Here is an 18,388-nt window from a genome sequence, read left to right as displayed (position 1 = left end):
AGTTTATTTGATGTGTGCCCAGAGTGTTTTTCTTTGGCTTCATAGTTAATCCTGCCTGTGTCAAGATCTCAAATACATTCTGTAGGTGTTCTAGATGGGTTTTCCAATCGGGGCTATACACAACAATATCATCTAGGTAAGCAACGGCATAACTTTGATGAGTTTTCAGTAAAATGTCCATTAGTCTCTGAAAGGTGGCCGGTGCTCCATGTAACCCAAATGGCATTACCTTGAATTGGTATAACCCTGAGGGTGTAGAGAAGGCTGTCTTTTCTTGAGCTGTCTCCGTTGGGGGTATTTGACAATATCCCTTGGTCAAGTCAATGGTGGACATCACCCTAGCCTCTCCTAGTTTTTCAATTAGCTCGTCTACTCTAGGCATTGGGTAATTGTCAAATTTAGAATTGGCATTTACTTGGCGAAGGTCAATGCAGAAACGGATACTGCCATCCGGTTTCAGAACAAAAACAATGGGAGAACGCCAGTTACTTTTGGAAGGTTAAATAATATCTGCCTGTAGCATCTTATCTATTTCCTGTTCTACCGCCTCTCTCCTAGCCTCAGGTATGCGATAGGGTCTCACATTCACCACTCTTCCCGGTGGTGTAACAATATAGTGGGCTACTAGGGACGTTTTCCCCGGTTTCCTGAACTAAGAGCAGAGTATTGGTCAAGCAGTCGCTCTAACTGCCGTTTTTTCTCCACCGATAGTCGGGCCCCACAGCTAGCTGCTCCTCCTGGTTGCCCCTCCCCAGCTCTTGGGGTAGCTCTAGTGGTGTGATGGTTATAGGATTTATGGATTGGACTACCTCGGCCCCTTGGGATCCTGTGTTTGGTTCCTCCCACTTCTTTAACAAGTTAATGTGGTACGTTTGTCCGGTACTGCTACTCTGTATGAAACAGGTGTAACTTTTTGAGTAATGGTATAGGGTCCTTGCCATGTAGCCAACAATTTCTTATCAGTGGAGGGAAGTAAAATCAATACCTTGTCTCCTACCCTCAACTGACTTTTTTTGTCATATTGCTCTTTTTGTCTACTTTGTGCTTTGTCCATGTTCTGGTGGACAGTATCCCATAGGGTGGCTAATGTTTCTTTAAGGGTCTACATGTATCCTAACAGCGGTTTCCCTTCATCCTCTTCCTCCGTCCATTGCTCAGCGGCCATATCGAGCAAGGTACTGGGTTTTCTCCCAAATCACTCGAATGGAAAAAATCCAGTGGATTTTTGTTCATGTGTCCTAATAGCAAAGAGTACAAGGGCCAACTTCCTATCCCAATCCTTTCCTGTCTCGCTTATCAGTTTCTTCAGGATGGCTTTAATCGTTCGGTTATACCTTTCTACTAAACCGTCAGTTTGTGGGTGATACACTGCCGTTCTAATCTGTTGAACCCCCAAAAGCGAACATACTTCCTTCATGAGTTTTGCCATAAAAGGGGTTCCTTGGTCTGTCAAAAGTTCTAAAGGAAATCCTACTCGGGAGAAGGATATCATCGCTTGAGCCACAGTTAGCGTAGTCATGCTTGTTAGAGGTATAGCCTCCGAATATCTTGTTGCATAGTCCACTAGTACTAATATATACTGAGGTCCCCTGGCTGAGGGAATTAATGGACCTACCAGATCCATCCCTACACATTGAAATGGAACATCAATAATGGGTAAAGGGCAGAGGGGTACCTTCTTATCTTAGGAGGGATTTATCAACTGACACTTTGGAGAGGTGGCACAAAATCTCGCAGTCTCTCTATACACTCCCGGCCAGTAAAACCGATCCAGTAAATACTTCAGGGTTAACTCCTGCCCGTAGTGACCCCCCCACCCGACTGGTTATGTGCTAATTGTAAAGCTTGTTCTCGAAAAGCTACAGGGACCAGCAACTGTTCTACCCTTCCATTTGCCCCTTCACTTACTCGATACAGTAATCCTTGTTTTATACAGAAATAGGGTCCTACCTTCTCTGAGTCATGAGGGTGCTGTCATCTTTCTGAGCTGCACGGAAACTTCGTGCAGGAGTATCTCCATGTTCTGGGGAAGAAAGTAAACATGAAGCAAAAGACTGACAGGCATTGGTATACTTCTCTTTGTCCCTTCTTTTCTCATTTTTCGACTTATGTTCTCAGACTCTGGGTTTAACCAAGTGTTCGTTAGAAAAGGGAGCCTCGTGTAACCACTCTGCTCTGGCTTCTTGTTCCGAGGCTTCCATTAAATAATCATGAAATTTAGGCAAATCTGTTCCCAACAAAATATTTTCAGGAAGTCTGGGAACTACCCATACTCTCCGGACTTGGGGATACCCGTCTATTTCAAGTAAGACTTCTGCTAAATGATATTCCCTAACATCTCCATGAACACAGGAAACTAGCACGGTTTCTCCTTCACATAGAGAGTTCAGGGGTACCAGGTCTCGTACTACCACTGTAAGGTGACATCCTGTATCTAACAATGCTTCAATAGGTTTCCCATTTAGTCGGATAGCTTTCTTGTATGTCTTCCTGCATAGCCCTGTAACCAAAACTCACCCTCGTGACCAACCCACTTCCATTGGTTCTGAGCCTTCATTGTTCAATGGACAGTTTTGTGAGATGTGCCCCCACTCGGCACATCTAAAACATTGAGGGCCCACCTGCACAGGGGAGTTGATTTTTGGAAAGGGCTTTGGGTTGGGTTTCGGGGTAGGAAAAGGGTGTTTTTCTACACTGTCATTGGAAACTCGGGTTGTAGGCTTAGTGAATTCAATAGGGGTTCTCCCCGTAGGAGCCTTTAAGTTGGGAGACCTATGGTAAGCACAGGCTAGTTCGATAGCAGATTGGGACGTTGGACCAGGATGTTGTTTTAACCATGTTCGATATTACTAACTATATTTTTAACCACTATATTGTGTCCATTCAATATTTTGTCCATTCTATATTTTTACTTCGATATTATGTCCATTCTATATTTTGGAATAGATATTATGACTGTTTACCATTTTAACCATGTTCTAGTATTGGTAGGTAAAGCATCCAAATATTGTTCTAGAACAATTTGCTCTGTAACCTCTTCCATAGTGGCCGTATGAGGCTGTAGCCATCTGTTCCCCAAGTCTCTGACCCTGTAAAATAATGCTCGGGGATTATCACCTGTAACCCATTTTTCCTTGCGAAAGCGTGCCCTATAATACTCTTGGTCACACCCTAATCTTTCGAGAATGGCCTTCTTTATCTCGGGATAAGGAGTCACTCCAGCTGGGTTAGCCGCTTGGTACGCCGCCTGCAATTCTCCAGATAATAACGGCGCTACATATTGCCCCCACCTGTCTGCAGGCCAAGTGGCTGTGGTAGCAACTCTTTCAAAATTGGTAAAGAAGAAGTCCGGATCTTCTCCCTCTTGACACTTTTGTAATACACTACCAGGAATGTTAGGGTGAACACTGGTACTAGAAATGGCATCTGTGTCAGAGAATAGCTATATCTTGGACTTTTTGGTTACTTGTTAACAACATTGCTTGCTCTTTCAAAGCCTCTTGAAACGACTCTTTCTTTTTGGGCATGCTTATTCTGTTCCTCAAATACCAACTGCAAATGTCTCTGACCTTCTGCCAGCTGCGTTAACATATCTTGCACAGTTACTGGTTGCGTCATCTTGTATCAAATGACAGTATCCCACTTCTGACACCACTGTAAGCGTTTTACACTTTGTCCTTATGTAACTGTATTGCAAGTATCAAAATAGTCATTGACAGTAGCACAATAAGCGTTTTATTCACGCGTCAATTTGTTAAACAGTTTCAAGAATACTTGGCAAAAGATAACAAAGGATGCAGGACGTGGTCTTTGGAGTTTCGGAAGAACAGTCTTCGGTCTCTCTCCCTCTTCGGTCACTCTTCCTCCTAGAACTCTCGTACCGACGTCTCCCAAAAGGCAAACAGAGGAACACTACCGTCACAAACTGTATATATTCTTAAAGCTCTATACGTGCACCCGTCACCAGGAACGTGGGATCACCGAGATGCATGATATCTTTTATTTTAGGAGGAAGGGTCAGGTAGTGAGGAATGGGGAAGGGGGAAGCGGAAAGAAAGCGCGATTCACATGCAGCGTGCAACACTTTACTTATGCCACAAGCCCAGCAATCCTGAGCCCTCCAACCTCCTCCTCCTCCTCCACCGTTCTCCGCACGTTACTTGCCTGGGGCTACGATCCCTGGTGACCGTAATAATGGGTATCGCGGTGTCTCCTTGGCGCCGCAGTCTAGACCTCTCACCTCTGCTGGTTGGAGTGGACCACTGAACACCATCTTGAAGTTCTCGGCGGATCGGGTGATGGAATGCTCTCTATAACATCCTCCTAGACTCTTTTGTCACTACTGTGCTATGAAAATCTGAGGGCCTGAGCCTCTGAAGAGAAGGTTCTGGAGGGGTGCTTGCGCCTGATTAGCTGTAGTTTGGACTAACATAATGACAGTGATATGTTGCAACATTTTTCTTTCTCTCCATGTCTTCCTATGTGGAAATTATGACCTGGTATTTGCAAATATTTTGAGTGTATTGTTGTTATGTTTTTACATACATATTTTCTTGATTTTATTGCTATTTTATTTACTGTGGGGCTCCCACTTCGGCATCAGGGAATATTCAAGCATGTGAATCTATGAAAATCACCAATACTGGAGAACCGCATGTTTACAGGTAAGTAACAATTGTTCTTACCTCTCATAATGAATGAATGATTGTTTGCCACCATGAAACTTCAATGGCTCCATCAATGCTTTTTATGAATTACTTTGATCATGTATTGTCAGAGGTTGGAATTGCACATGGCGGTCTGGCTGTAACAAGATAGTCATCCAAACCGACATGCGCACCTCAAACTGAAGTGGCCACTCCTCGTTGTTGCCAATCAGCAGCAATGACGCACTGGCCCTGTCCTGCCCTCACGCCCCCTTCGGCAGAGAGTAAAAAATTGAAATGGTGTTCCACCTGATACTCTTCAGGTACTGTTTACCTAAACGTTTAGCTTTTATGTCCCGGGTTTTGCTGATTCTATGTTTGTAGCCTCAGTGCTCCGGGCACTTTCCCACTGTCCATGCAGTGTGAACGTGTGCACGTCCTTCCTACACGTTAGGATTTGGTGCTTACCATGTTTTTCAACATGTCAAGCCTGCCATTGTGTGCATGTGGGTGCACGAGCACACCCATGTGGTTTTTAAATGTGTCAAGCCTGCCATTGCGTGCCTGTGGGTGCACACACACCCCCATGTGGTTTTTAAACGTGTCAAGCCTTCCATTGCGTGCCTGTGGGCGCACTCACACCCATGTGGTTTTTAAACGTGTCAAGCCTGCCATAGCAGGTCTGACTGCCCAATTGCACTTATGCTCAGGTTTGCCTTTCTTAACCACTGACCAATCCTGAGGGTACCTTTCACTACTACTAGAGCACCCTTAGGGTAAGCACTAGTACTGCACAGGTAGTGGTTTTCACTACCTACGCGATCTGCCCTTCCCATAGGTTAACATGGAGCAATGGTTGAAATTACTTAAAGCTGCAATAGTGGAATACAGTGGCGGGATCAATGCGGGCCATGACTGCAAGGTTGAATGCTGTGCTGTGTGGGTGCAGAGCTGGCAGTGCACAAGGGCAACGGCAGATAGGGTTGACGAATCAGCCTGGGCGTCAGGGGAACCACTACTTGAATTCTCACTCCTCACGGAAGATTTATTTTGTGGGCTGGCTAGGGGGATCTCCTCCGGGTCTCCTCTGGATCCTGTGCCATGCAAAATTTGGAAGGAGTATGAGGAGGAATTGTTTCCCACACTCCGCCTAATTTGCAACCAGTCCAGCGCTACTGGCACTGTCCCAGCACAGTGGAAACAGGCTGTGATTTCCCCCTGAAAAAGCCCTCTTTAGATCCGGACTGCTCCAAAAATGACAGGGCTATCTCCCTGCTGCCTTTTCCAGCTAAGGTGGTCGAACGCCTGGTCAGTGCAACCCTCTCTAAACATCTAGAACAGTATCATCTACTAGAGAATGATCAATTTGGTTTTCGGCCAGCTCACGGGACCGAAACGGCCCTGGTGACCGCCGTGGATGAGCTTCAGAGGCGTGCAGACAGGGGACAGACAGTGTTCCTGATTCTGATAAATATGTCTGCCGCCTTTGATAGGTTAACCACAAGATCTTGCTGAACCGTTTATTTGAGGCTGGGGTGAGAGGTAGTGCCCTGGCGTGGTTTCGATCTTTCTTACAGGATAGGCAGCAGGCAGTGTCTCTGCCCCCCTTCAATCTGTGTTCAATCAGGTGCCTCATGGAGTCCTACAGGGCTCAGCAATTAGTCCCATACTTTTCAATCTCTATCTAAAACCCTTGATCTCGCTTATTAAAACCTATAACATCAAGACTGTGAATTATGCTGATGATACGCAGATGATCCTCTCCTTTGAGGGAGAGGATTCAACACCTGTGGAAGTTTTCCACAACAGTCTGCGGGATACGTCACGGTGGCTAAAGGATAACTCTCTTCAGTTTAATGCTGGGAAGACGGAGGTGCTTTTTAGCGCTGGGAATAAGATCTCCCGCCCGTTTCCAGAAAACTTTTGGCCTCCTGAAACAGTGACTAAAGTACGGCCTGTGGCTTCAGTCCGTAATTTAGGGGTCATGCTTGATCAAAAACTTAGTATGGAGACTCATGTAAAAAAATGACCGCCTGCTGTTTTGCTATCCTTCGATCTCTGAGGAAAATCCTATCTCTTTTACCATTCCATGCTCATGCTCAAGTGGCAAGGTGCACAATCCTCAGTAGTTTGGATTATTGCAATGCTCTTTAGCTGGGTTCCCCTGAGTTTCTCTTGGATAGGCTCCAAAGGGTGCAATCAGCAGCTGCCAGATTGGCTCTGGGGCTTCCCAGAAGAGCACATGGACCGGCCGCCCTCGCGAAGCTGCACTGGTTACCTCTGCGTCAGAGGATACAATTTAAAGCCCTCTGTCTGGTGTTCAGGGCTCTTCATGGAACTGGCCCTGCCTCCCTGCAATCGAAATTTACTTGGTACACACCAGCCAGGCCTCTTCGGTCTTCAGCGGCCAGGCTGGTAAAAGTACCTAGATTTAAGAAGGTTAGAGCAGGGGGCAGATCCTTCGAGGTGGCAGCTGCCTCAATATGGAATCTGCTCCCACTTGAGATAAGACAAACCACGGAGCTTCTCCCATTTAGGAGAAAGATTAAAACCTGGTTGTTTCCTGAGTGACCGATTGTGTGGTCTTGCCCTGTCTGACACTTGTTTTTGCCCGTGAGTTAGTTAGCGCCAGAATGCAAGCAAGGTGACAGTGCGCTTTATAAATAAAATAAAATAAATAAATAAATAAAGGATGAATGCTGTACTGTGTGGGTGCAGAGCTGGCAGTGCACAAGGATTAATGTGTGGGTGCAGAGCTGGCAGTGCACAAGGATGAATGCTGTGCTGTGGGTGCAAAGCTGGCAATGCACAAGGATGAATGCTGTGCTGTGGGTGCAAAGCCTGCAGTGCACAAGGATGAATGCTGTGCTGTGGGTGCAAAGCTGGCAGTGCACAAGGTTGAATGCTGTGCGGTGTGAAGATCTATAACTGTACAAGGTTGAATGCTGTGCTGTGTGGGTGCAGAGCTAGCAGTGTACAAGGATGAATGCTGTGCTGTGTGGGTGCAGAGCTGGCAGTGTACAAGGATGAATGCTGTGCGCTGTGTGTGTAGAGCAGGCAGTGTACAAGGATGAATGCTGTGCTGTGTGGGTGTAGAGCTGGCAGTGTACAAGGATGAATGCTGTGCTGTGTGGGTGCAGAGATGGCAGTGCACAAGGATGAATGCTGTGCTGTGGGTGCAGAGCTGGCAGTGCACAAGGATTAATGTGTGGGTGCATAGCTGGCAGTGCACAAGGATGAATGCTGTGCTGTGTGGGTGCAGAGCTGGCAGCGCACAAGGATGAATGCTGTGCTGTGTGGGTGTAGAGCTGACAGTGTACAAGGATAAATGCTTTGCTGTGTGGGTGCAGAGCTGGCAGTGCACAAGGATGACTGCTGTGCTGTGGGTGCAAAGCTGGCAGTGCACAAATGATGAATGTTGTGCTGTGGGTGCAGAGCTGGCAGTGCACAAGGATGAATGCTGTGCTGTGTTGGTGAAGAGCTGGCAGTGTACAAGGATGAATGCTGTGCTGTGTGGGTGCAGAGCTGATAGTGTACAAGGAGGAATGCTGTGCTGTGTGGGTGCAGAGCTGGCAGTGCACAAGGATTAATGTGTGGGTGCAGAGCTGGCAGTGCACGAGGTTGAATGCTGTGCTGTGTGGGTGTAGAGCTGGCAGTGCACAAGGATGAATGCTGTGCTGTGGGTGCAGAGCTGGCAGTGCACGAGGTTGAATGCTGTGCTGTGGGTGTAGAGCTGGCAGTGCACGAGGTTGAATGCTGTGCTGTGGGTGCTAGTCGAAGCCCGCATTAATCATGGGTGGGTGTCACGTGGGGAAGTGGTAAATTTAATAATTCATTTTTAAAATGCACCTGTCCACTGACCAGGTCACAATTTTTCTTGGCTCCTGCTCTCCTGCCAATCACAACGCTGAAATGGCAGCCTTGTGATTAGTCGTAGCGGCCCCCTGCCTGGAGCCTATGGGGAGGCCTTTTTCGCCATGTAGGCTGCATTGCAACCTGCATAGAGAAAGGACGGTGTGTGCCCGGCTAGTTTGGGAGGCTAGGCCTAGAATGTAGGAAGCAAGGCTATCTAGGAATGCAGAGGACTGAGATTGCTGGGACAAGTGACAGTCACGGATAGCTTGCTGTGACATCCTTTCTGCCTCCTTGCGTTCCCTGCCTCCTTGCGTTCCCTGCCTCCTTGCATTCGCTGCCTCCTTGCGTTCGCTGCCTCCTTGCGTTCGCTGCCTCCTTGCGTTCGCTGCCTCCTTGCGTTCCCTGCCTCCTTGCGTTCCCTGCCTCCTTGCGTTTCCTGCCTCCTTGCGTTCCCTGCCTCCTTGCGTTCCCTGCCTCCTTGCGTTCCCTGCCTCCTTGTCTCACTGCCTCCTTGCGTTCCCTGCCTCCTTGCGTTCCCAGCCTCCTTGCGTTCCCTGCCTCCTTGTCTCACTGCCTCCTTGCGTTCCCTGCCTCCTTGTCTCACTGCCTCCTTGTCTCACTGCCTCCTTGCGTTCCCTGCCTCCTTGCGTTCCCTGCCTCCTTGCGTTCCCTGCCTCCTTGCGTTCCCAGCCTCCTTGCGTTCCCTGCCTCCTTGCGTTCCCTGCCTCCTTGCGTTCCCTGCCTTCCCTGCCTCCTTGCGTTCCCTGCCTCCTTGCGTTCCCTGCCTCCTTGCGTTCCCTGTCTCCTTGCGTTCCCTGTCTCCTTGCGTTCCCTTTCTCCTTGCCTCGCTGCCTCCTTGCGTTCCCTGCCTCCTTGCGTTCCCTGTCTCCTTGCGTTCCCTGCCTGCCTGCCTCGCTGCCTCCTTGCGTTCCCTGTCTCCTTGCGTTCCCTGCCTCCTTGCCTCCTTGCGTTCCCTGCCTCCTTGCGTTCCCTGCCTCCTTGCGTTCCCCGTCTCCTTGCGTTCCCTGTCTCCTTGCGTTCCCTGCCTGCTTGCCTCGCTGCCTCCTTGCGTTCCCTGTCTCCTTGCGTTCCCTGCCTCCTTGCCTCACTGCCTCCTTGCCTCACTGCCTCCTTGCCTCACTGCTGTCTTGCTTAGTGTTTTTCCTGCAGAGTGAAATTTCACCTCGAGACCACTAAGACAGACTTCCCATGTGTTTTTCCTGAGTCCTCGTCGGGGTATTTGGGTCTGTCGAGGGCATATGCACCTACACCACTGATTAGTTACAACCTTCATCTCAGGCAGTGACAATGCTGTTGGTTGGTGCAGCTCTTAGTTTAGTTTTTTATTCAGCTCATGAACTTTATTAGATTGTTTGACAAACCATAAGTCACATCTACACACAAAGATGCGAAGTAATTAAAACAAGCATTTGCAATGCAATAGGTCTCGCATTAGGAAAGTTTGAGCTATTGGTATTGTAAATGACACATTTTTTATTTATGTGTTGGTTTTGAAAATAGCAAATGTAATAGCTTTGTCATTTACAATGCCAATAGTTCTAACGTTTGCAAATGTGACACCTATAGCATTTGTAATGCAATATGTGTTGTATTTACGTGACTTAGATGTATTGATATTTCAAATAACAATGGCTTTTACATTTTTTAATAATTAATACTTAAATAAAAGTTATTGTAATTTATAATAGCAATAGCTTAAACTTTTGTAAAAAAAATTGTGAAGATTATGTTAATTGTATTTTATTTTGACGAAAATCCAAGAACAGAAGTGAAATATTAACATCTTTTTATGACATTTGTAATAAAGCTTGAAACATTAAGAGAACATTTTTGAACCAGTTATTGAATGGTTGCACAGATTGATGCGGTGGTGGCGCTGAGTGATATTGTGGTGGCAACGAGTGATGCTGTGGCGTTCATTGATGCTGTGGTAGCGCCTAGTGATGTTGTATTTCCCATGAGTGATGCTGTGGTGGTGCTGAGTGATGCTGTGGCGAAGTGATAGATAGAGTGAAGGCGATGGATAGATAGAGTGATGGCGATAGATAGATAGAGTGATGGCGATAGATAGAGTAAGTGCGATAGATAGATAGAGTGTATTTATGTTGCATTGAGTAGTGTAAGTATGAGGTGTGTAATTATACGGCACTGAGTGGTATTATGTGAAGTGTATTTACGTTGCATTGAGAAGAGTAATTATATGGGGTGTAATTACGTGGCACTGAGTGGTAATATGGGGAGTGTATGTTGTATTCAGTAGAGTAATTATGTGGCACTGAGTGGTATTTGGAGTGTATGTTGCATTGAGTGCAGTGTAATTGTTAGAACCGGGACCCTGGCCGGCCAAGACTCGCGTCGAGGTCAGTCAGGGATCGCCAGTTCTAAGTGTCAGGGCAAGGGAGTCACACACCAAGGCAACCCCTACTCGCCCTCTAGGTAACGTGGCGCGAGCAGTCAAGGCTGGACTTGGAGGCGATGTAAGTTAAGTATTTGCGCACGCACCCCAGCAACAACACCCAAGGCCCACCACAAAGAAACACTCCACACAAGGTTATATAAAAATAGCCTTTGTATTCCAATAAACATACATTAGATAAAACACACACTTTACATTGTGCCAGAGGCACGGGCAGAATTTACAAGGGGAATTATATGTACAAGGGACAGGGCCACATGGACCACTGTCAGGGTATGCACTTTTAGAACTTAGCACTTTTTAGGTCATAGAATTATCACTGTAGCACAAAAATACCATACAACCAGTCACTACTGGTACCAGGTGAGCAACACCTATGCAACCCTCACTATCTTAGGAGATTACACTAGGGAACCTGGGCTCTGCTAGCACCACCTGTACTAGCAAGAAGGAAACCACCTAAGTATTGCTATACCTGTAGGGGTTTAAGGAAGGAAACACATGATGCATCACAATACATTCAGCGGTGTGAAAGGACAAAGCACAAGAGAACACATGATGAATAATCTACCCATTCAGAGGTGTAAGGAAGGAAAACACATGATGCATCGCAATACATTCAGAGGTGCATAACAATCACAATTGCGCCAAACCCACAAGTCACCACCTGTGACTGTCCCTAGGCCAACTGGCCTCTCTGGGGCTAGGACGCCCTGTGTCCAAATGTCCAGGGGGGCCTAAACGGAGCAGTTGCCCACAAAGTGCTGGGCAACTGTGTAGCAATTGGTGGGGCCAATGTTGGAGCCTCGCAGGCTCTGTAGAAATCAAATGTCCCCCTGAGCCTCTCAGGGCTCTGTAAGCAATATGGCACTCAGGAGCCTCTCTGGGCTCTCATCACAATCTGGTGCCTCGAGCCTTCTCTCCGGGCTCTAAAACAAAGAGGGGGGCACTTGAGCCCCTCGTGGGCTCTCAAAAATGCCCCCTTGAGCCTCGCAGGCTCTATGCCCAGCTGTCGCCTTTTGGAGCCTTCTGCAGGCTCGACACACCAAAGGGGAGGGGCGCGGGCACCAGCAATGTACCCCGACGGCCCCCCCTTTCCCAGTTGCTCACTCACCGGCTGTCGGTAGCTGCTGCGGCGGCTGTCGGCAGAGAGCTCCCGCTCCTCGGGACTCTCCTCACAGGCTGCAGCTGGAAGGCTCCCGCCTCTCTTTGGGGGACTTGTGGACAATGCTCCACTCACCGGCTGGCTGCGGAGACCCTGCAGGCGGCGGCTGGGGCTGGAAGACGCCCGCTTCTCCCAGGGGACAGGCCAGACCTCCGGGGCTCCCCCTTCACTCGGGAGCCTCGGCAGGACGCGCAGGCTGCTTCCTGCTTCTCCTGCCTGGCCCCGTCACACCGCAATCCGCCTGACTTCCTCTGGGGCCGCCAATGGCAGCGCGGCCCTGGGGGTTGAAGGCGGGACTTCCGGGTCGCACTTGGCAGCGGCCCGGCAACGTTTTCAGAGCACTCCGGGCTGCGGCGGTGATTCGATGCTCTAATGTAGATAGCAGGCGAGGTGGGCTCTCGCTATGGCCACAACAATAGCGGCCCAGTCCCTGGCGAGGTGGGCACTCGCCAGGGGCTTCTAAATTGGCAAATTAGAGCGGGCAAATGCCGGGTGGGCACCGGCGGTAACAGATGAAGCGCTCCTCAGCGCTATAGGAGTAAAAGCGCTGCCAGGCGCTGTGAGGAATATAAAGCGCTTCCAAGCGCTAGGGGGGCACAGATAAAGCGCTTCCTGCGCTACAGCAAAATAAAGCGCTCTTAAGCGCTAGAAGCACAGACACAGCGCTCCCAGGTGCCCTCAGGCAGATAAAGCGCTCCCAGCGCTGGCAGACAAAATAAAGCGCTTCCAGGCGCTTCAGGGGAAACACAAGTCCAGCAAAAGTTCCTCTCAAGGGGCAGGGGGCAAGGCTGGGCCCAGAGCCAGCACACTGGGTCTCCAGGCAGGGAGACACCCCAAGTGGCGGTCCTCTGGCCCAGCAGCAGCAACAGCAGCCCCTCAGGATCCTGGAACAAGAACATTTTCAGTGGGGACACAGCCCCTTCTTATACTGACAAATCCTTTGTTACAATGTGCAGGGTGGGGGGAAAACCAGTTGCAGCTGGTTCTGGAGCACTCTTGATGGCCCAACCACCCATTTCTTTCACTGGGGAGGCTAGGGTCATTAGACACACCACAGGGGGGCGGAGCCAGCATTGTGTGGGGAAAACCCAGCCCATCCAGGACACAGGTACACTCCTCCCACACATCACTCATGCTAATCTCCCACTCACCACCGGGCAGACCCATCCAGACTTCCTGGAGCCTGGCATGCCAGCCAGCTCCAGCCAATCACGCTCCAGCACCCTCACTGCACACATATCTCAATGTCCAGAAGTAGCACTTCCCAACTAGACACACACATGCCGCAGACACCATCTCGCAGCATTCACTCTCACGAGTTTATACATACCAACCTCGGGCCTGTACTCCCCACGCATCAGGAACTACCAGGGACACACACATTCCCCATGCATTCCTATGGGAGGGCAGGCCAGCCATACTACATGCGCGCACTTTCACTCTGGGGCCCAGGGAAAAGTGCGCAGAGACCCAAAAATCACTGACACAGGGTCACAAATAAGGCAAAAAGTCTAGGGGTGAACCTGCCCTGCGGGCCAAGTCCAACACAACCCCCTTCCAGCCAAAACGCAGGGGAGAACAATCACCACCGTGATGGACTTCCCTGCTTGGGGCGATAGAACACGGACGCAGGCCCGCCACTGCCGGGACACCCTCCTGTTCTATGCCACATTGAACCCCTAGGGTTCCTTCTAAAGCTACTGTAAGGACCAACTGGGCTACCCCACTGGTACTCCTCAGCTGTCCGCGGCCAGGACCAGGCCCTGGGCCACCCAGGTGCCACCGGTCCTTGCCAATTCGCAGAGCGGGGGGTAGTAACCCCTGGCACATAGTACCCATTCTCCACTCTCCCTGTCTGCAAGACAGGACTAGACTGCCACTGGTTCACCAGCCTTTGGTCTACAACCTCAGGCGGACCAGGAGTCTCAGGGAAGGCTCTCCTCCCCTTACCTCTTCTTCCAGGGTTCCTCCTCCTCCTGCGAGGGGTACCCTTACAACGCCACTCCAACCCAGGGTTTAACCCCTCAGGTTGCACCAGGGTCAGAGGTGGGCTCTCCCACCCTCTGCACCCCCTTCCAGAGGTCTGCCCTCTCCCAACTGGAGAAGTTCCTCTGGAAGAACCGGTCAGGACACTGGTTACAGTTGTCCTACCCTTCAGGTCAGGCAGAACCTGAACCTGGCCTCCCAACCTCCGGTCTAAAACCTTTGGTGGAATAATTGCCTGGCACTCCAGGACTTCTGGGGACTCACACGCAATCCCCCTGAGGCTGACACATGACCCATGTGTCGTGTGACTGTCTGTCTGGCGCAGATCTCCCGCCTCCTGTCCACCTGACAGTGCGCAAAGATCCCCCAGACCAGAAGTGGCGCCACCCGGGTCCACCCAAGAAGATCTAGCCCAACTGGCTAGTCTCTGGTCCACTGGTGCATCCACTGGGAAACTCATCCCCCAATCACTCCTCACTTCGGACTTCTGTGCACTCCCTCCTGGAGTAGCACTGCCGGACACTGGAACCCCTGGAGCTCTAGTTACAGACGCTCCAGGTTCCCTAGACACTAGGAGATCCTCCTCAAGTGTACTACCAGGACAGCCTAGGTCCCTAACCTGGTGTTCCCTCAAGAAACCACCCAAGTTCTGAGACAGGGCTTCGGGCCTCTGGGGGCTCTCAGCCACCCACTGACTCCTGCTCCACTGAGCCAGGTAGTCAGCCCCTCCACCTCTCTCACTATACTGGGACCTAGCTGGGCTACACTGAGCCTCTTCCACCACGCTGGGCTGGAAGATACCTATACCACTACAGTTGGACTCACTCTGCAATGACTCTACAGAACCTCTGGCACTCTCCCAGCGCTCTGCTTCTTCTGCAAGGGTGTCCGGATCAGTCAACCCACATTCCAACAGGTGTAGGCGCAACTCTGGCAAACAACTACTAAGCACCTGCTCTCTTAGAACCAGATCAAATAGTTTGTCAAACTCAGATTCCATGTGAACCTCTAACCATTCAGCCAGTGCACCTTGACATTCATCCACAAACTCCCCCCAAGACTGGTGAGACAGTTTCCTACTGCCCCTGAATCTCAACCTATACTCCTCCTCTGGGGAAACAGGTACCAGACTCTGGGAACTGGGAGTGGGATTTCCTGCACTGAGATTCAAATAGCTGCCACCACTGGACTCAACCCTCCCTGGGGGATCCAGAAAATTATGACTGCAGTCAGGGGATAACCTACACTCTAGGGCTATCTTCTCCCTGGCCAAGGCCCTCTCAGCCTCTGCAATCCGCTCATTCACACCCAGCTGCGCCATCTTCCAGGCATGCTCTAACCTGAGCTTCTCTATGGCCAGCTGGTGCTCCCTCTCTTCTCTCCTATCCACCCACTCCTCTGGGGACAGGGAAAGGGATGGGGTGCTACATCTGACACTGGACCCAGCAAGGGACTCCCTATCTAGGGGGTACTCGCTCTCTGCTGGCGCCCATCCACTGTCAAACTCACTCTCCACATCAGACTCTTCAGGGCTCCCCTCAGACCCACCACCCTCATGGTGTGCGGTCCGGGCCCTCTCCCTCTCACTGTGCTCACGCTCCCAGTCACTCTTCTGCCACAGGATCATGTTATCCCTAAGCTTGGACTGGGTGTCTGACTCACTCACTGGGATGTCTCTCTCCTTACATAACCGTACCAACTCATGCACACTGTACTTAAACAGGCCACAAAGGTTAAAAGGAGATTCCATCTTGACAGGATGCTCACAAACACGTGCAACACAAGGGAACTAGCAATCTGAAGTAAAAGTACACAATTCCAAAACTTCCACACTCTCCTTAAAAAAAAAGAACTCTCTCATGCGTCCAGGGAAACACACCATTCATCCACACACACCCTCCCCTCGGATCGGTAAGGCAGTTTCTACCACCCCTGACTTCTCAACCTGACCACAAGTGACACAGGTACCAAACTCTGGAAGCAGGGCGGGGGACAAATGTACTGAACACAATTATAAAATTACACTCTTCAGGAGAAGCAATAATGGAACTTCACCAAAAACACAATAATCCCCAAAAATGTGGTCATCTAAAATGCAGAGCTTTGTAGTGGCCAGTTGCTACTGTGGTACAACGCAAACACAAATCCTTATCCTCACCGCTTGCCGCCAATGTTAGAACCGGGACCCTGGCCGGCCAAGACTCGCGTCGAGGTCAGTCAGGGATCGCCAGTTCTAAGTGTCAGGGCAAGGGAGTCACACACCAAGGCAACCCCTACTCGCCCTCTAGGTAACGTGGCGCGAGCAGTCAAGGCTGGACTTGGAGGCGATGTAAGTTAAGTATTTGCGCACGCACCCCAGCAACAACACCCAAGGCCCACCACAAAGAAACACTCCACACAAGGTTATATAAAAATAGCCTTTGTATTCCAATAAACATACATTAGATAAAACACACACTTTACATTGTGCCAGAGGCACGGGCAGAATTTACAAGGGGAATTATATGTACAAGGGACAGGGCCACATGGACCACTGTCAGGGTATGCACTTTTAGAACTTAGCACTTTTTAGGTCATAGAATTATCACTGTAGCACAAAAATACCATACAACCAGTCACTACTGGTACCAGGTGAGCAACACCTATGCAACCCTCACTATCTTAGGAGATTACACTAGGGAACCTGGGCTCTGCTAGCACCACCTGTACTAGCAAGAAGGAAACCACCTAAGTATTGCTATACCTGTAGGGGTTTAAGGAAGGAAACACATGATGCATCACAATACATTCAGCGGTGTGAAAGGACAAAGCACAAGAGAACACATGATGAATAATCTACCCATTCAGAGGTGTAAGGAAGGAAAACACATGATGCATCGCAATACATTCAGAGGTGCATAACAATCACAATTGCGCCAAACCCACAAGTCACCACCTGTGACTGTCCCTAGGCCAACTGGCCTCTCTGGGGCTAGGACGCCCTGTGTCCAAATGTCCAGGGGGGCCTAAACGGAGCAGTTGCCCACAAAGTGCTGGGCAACTGTGTAGCAATTGGTGGGGCCAATGTTGGAGCCTCGCAGGCTCTGTAGAAATCAAATGTCCCCCTGAGCCTCTCAGGGCTCTGTAAGCAATATGGCACTCAGGAGCCTCTCTGGGCTCTCATCACAATCTGGTGCCTCGAGCCTTCTCTCCGGGCTCTAAAACAAAGAGGGGGGCACTTGAGCCCCTCGTGGGCTCTCAAAAATGCCCCCTTGAGCCTCGCAGGCTCTATGCCCAGCTGTCGCCTTTTGGAGCCTTCTGCAGGCTCGACACACCAAAGGGGAGGGGCGCGGGCACCAGCAATGTACCCCGACGGCCCCCCCTTTCCCAGTTGCTCACTCACCGGCTGTCGGTAGCTGCTGCGGCGGCTGTCGGCAGAGAGCTCCCGCTCCTCGGGACTCTCCTCACAGGCTGCAGCTGGAAGGCTCCCGCCTCTCTTTGGGGGACTTGTGGACAATGCTCCACTCACCGGCTGGCTGCGGAGACCCTGCAGGCGGCGGCTGGGGCTGGAAGACGCCCGCTTCTCCCAGGGGACAGGCCAGACCTCCGGGGCTCCCCCTTCACTCGGGAGCCTCGGCAGGACGCGCAGGCTGCTTCCTGCTTCTCCTGCCTGGCCCCGTCACACCGCAATCCGCCTGACTTCCTCTGGGGCCGCCAATGGCAGCGCGGCCCTGGGGGTTGAAGGCGGGACTTCCGGGTCGCACTTGGCAGCGGCCCGGCAACGTTTTCAGAGCACTCCGGGCTGCGGCGGTGATTCGATGCTCTAATGTAGATAGCAGGCGAGGTGGGCTCTCGCTATGGCCACAACAATAGCGGCCCAGTCCCTGGCGAGGTGGGCACTCGCCAGGGGCTTCTAAATTGGCAAATTAGAGCGGGCAAATGCCGGGTGGGCACCGGCGGTAACAGATGAAGCGCTCCTCAGCGCTATAGGAGTAAAAGCGCTGCCAGGCGCTGTGAGGAATATAAAGCGCTTCCAAGCGCTAGGGGGGCACAGATAAAGCGCTTCCTGCGCTACAGCAAAATAAAGCGCTCTTAAGCGCTAGAAGCACAGACACAGCGCTCCCAGGTGCCCTCAGGCAGATAAAGCGCTCCCAGCGCTGGCAGACAAAATAAAGCGCTTCCAGGCGCTTCAGGGGAAACACAAGTCCAGCAAAAGTTCCTCTCAAGGGGCAGGGGGCAAGGCTGGGCCCAGAGCCAGCACACTGGGTCTCCAGGCAGGGAGACACCCCAAGTGGCGGTCCTCTGGCCCAGCAGCAGCAA

The sequence above is a fragment of the Lissotriton vulgaris genome, unplaced genomic scaffold (assembly GCF_964263255.1).
Source record: "Lissotriton vulgaris unplaced genomic scaffold, aLisVul1.2 SCAFFOLD_303, whole genome shotgun sequence".
NCBI lineage: Eukaryota > Metazoa > Chordata > Amphibia > Caudata > Salamandridae > Lissotriton > Lissotriton vulgaris.
Note: the sequence above shows the minus strand (reverse complement) of the source record.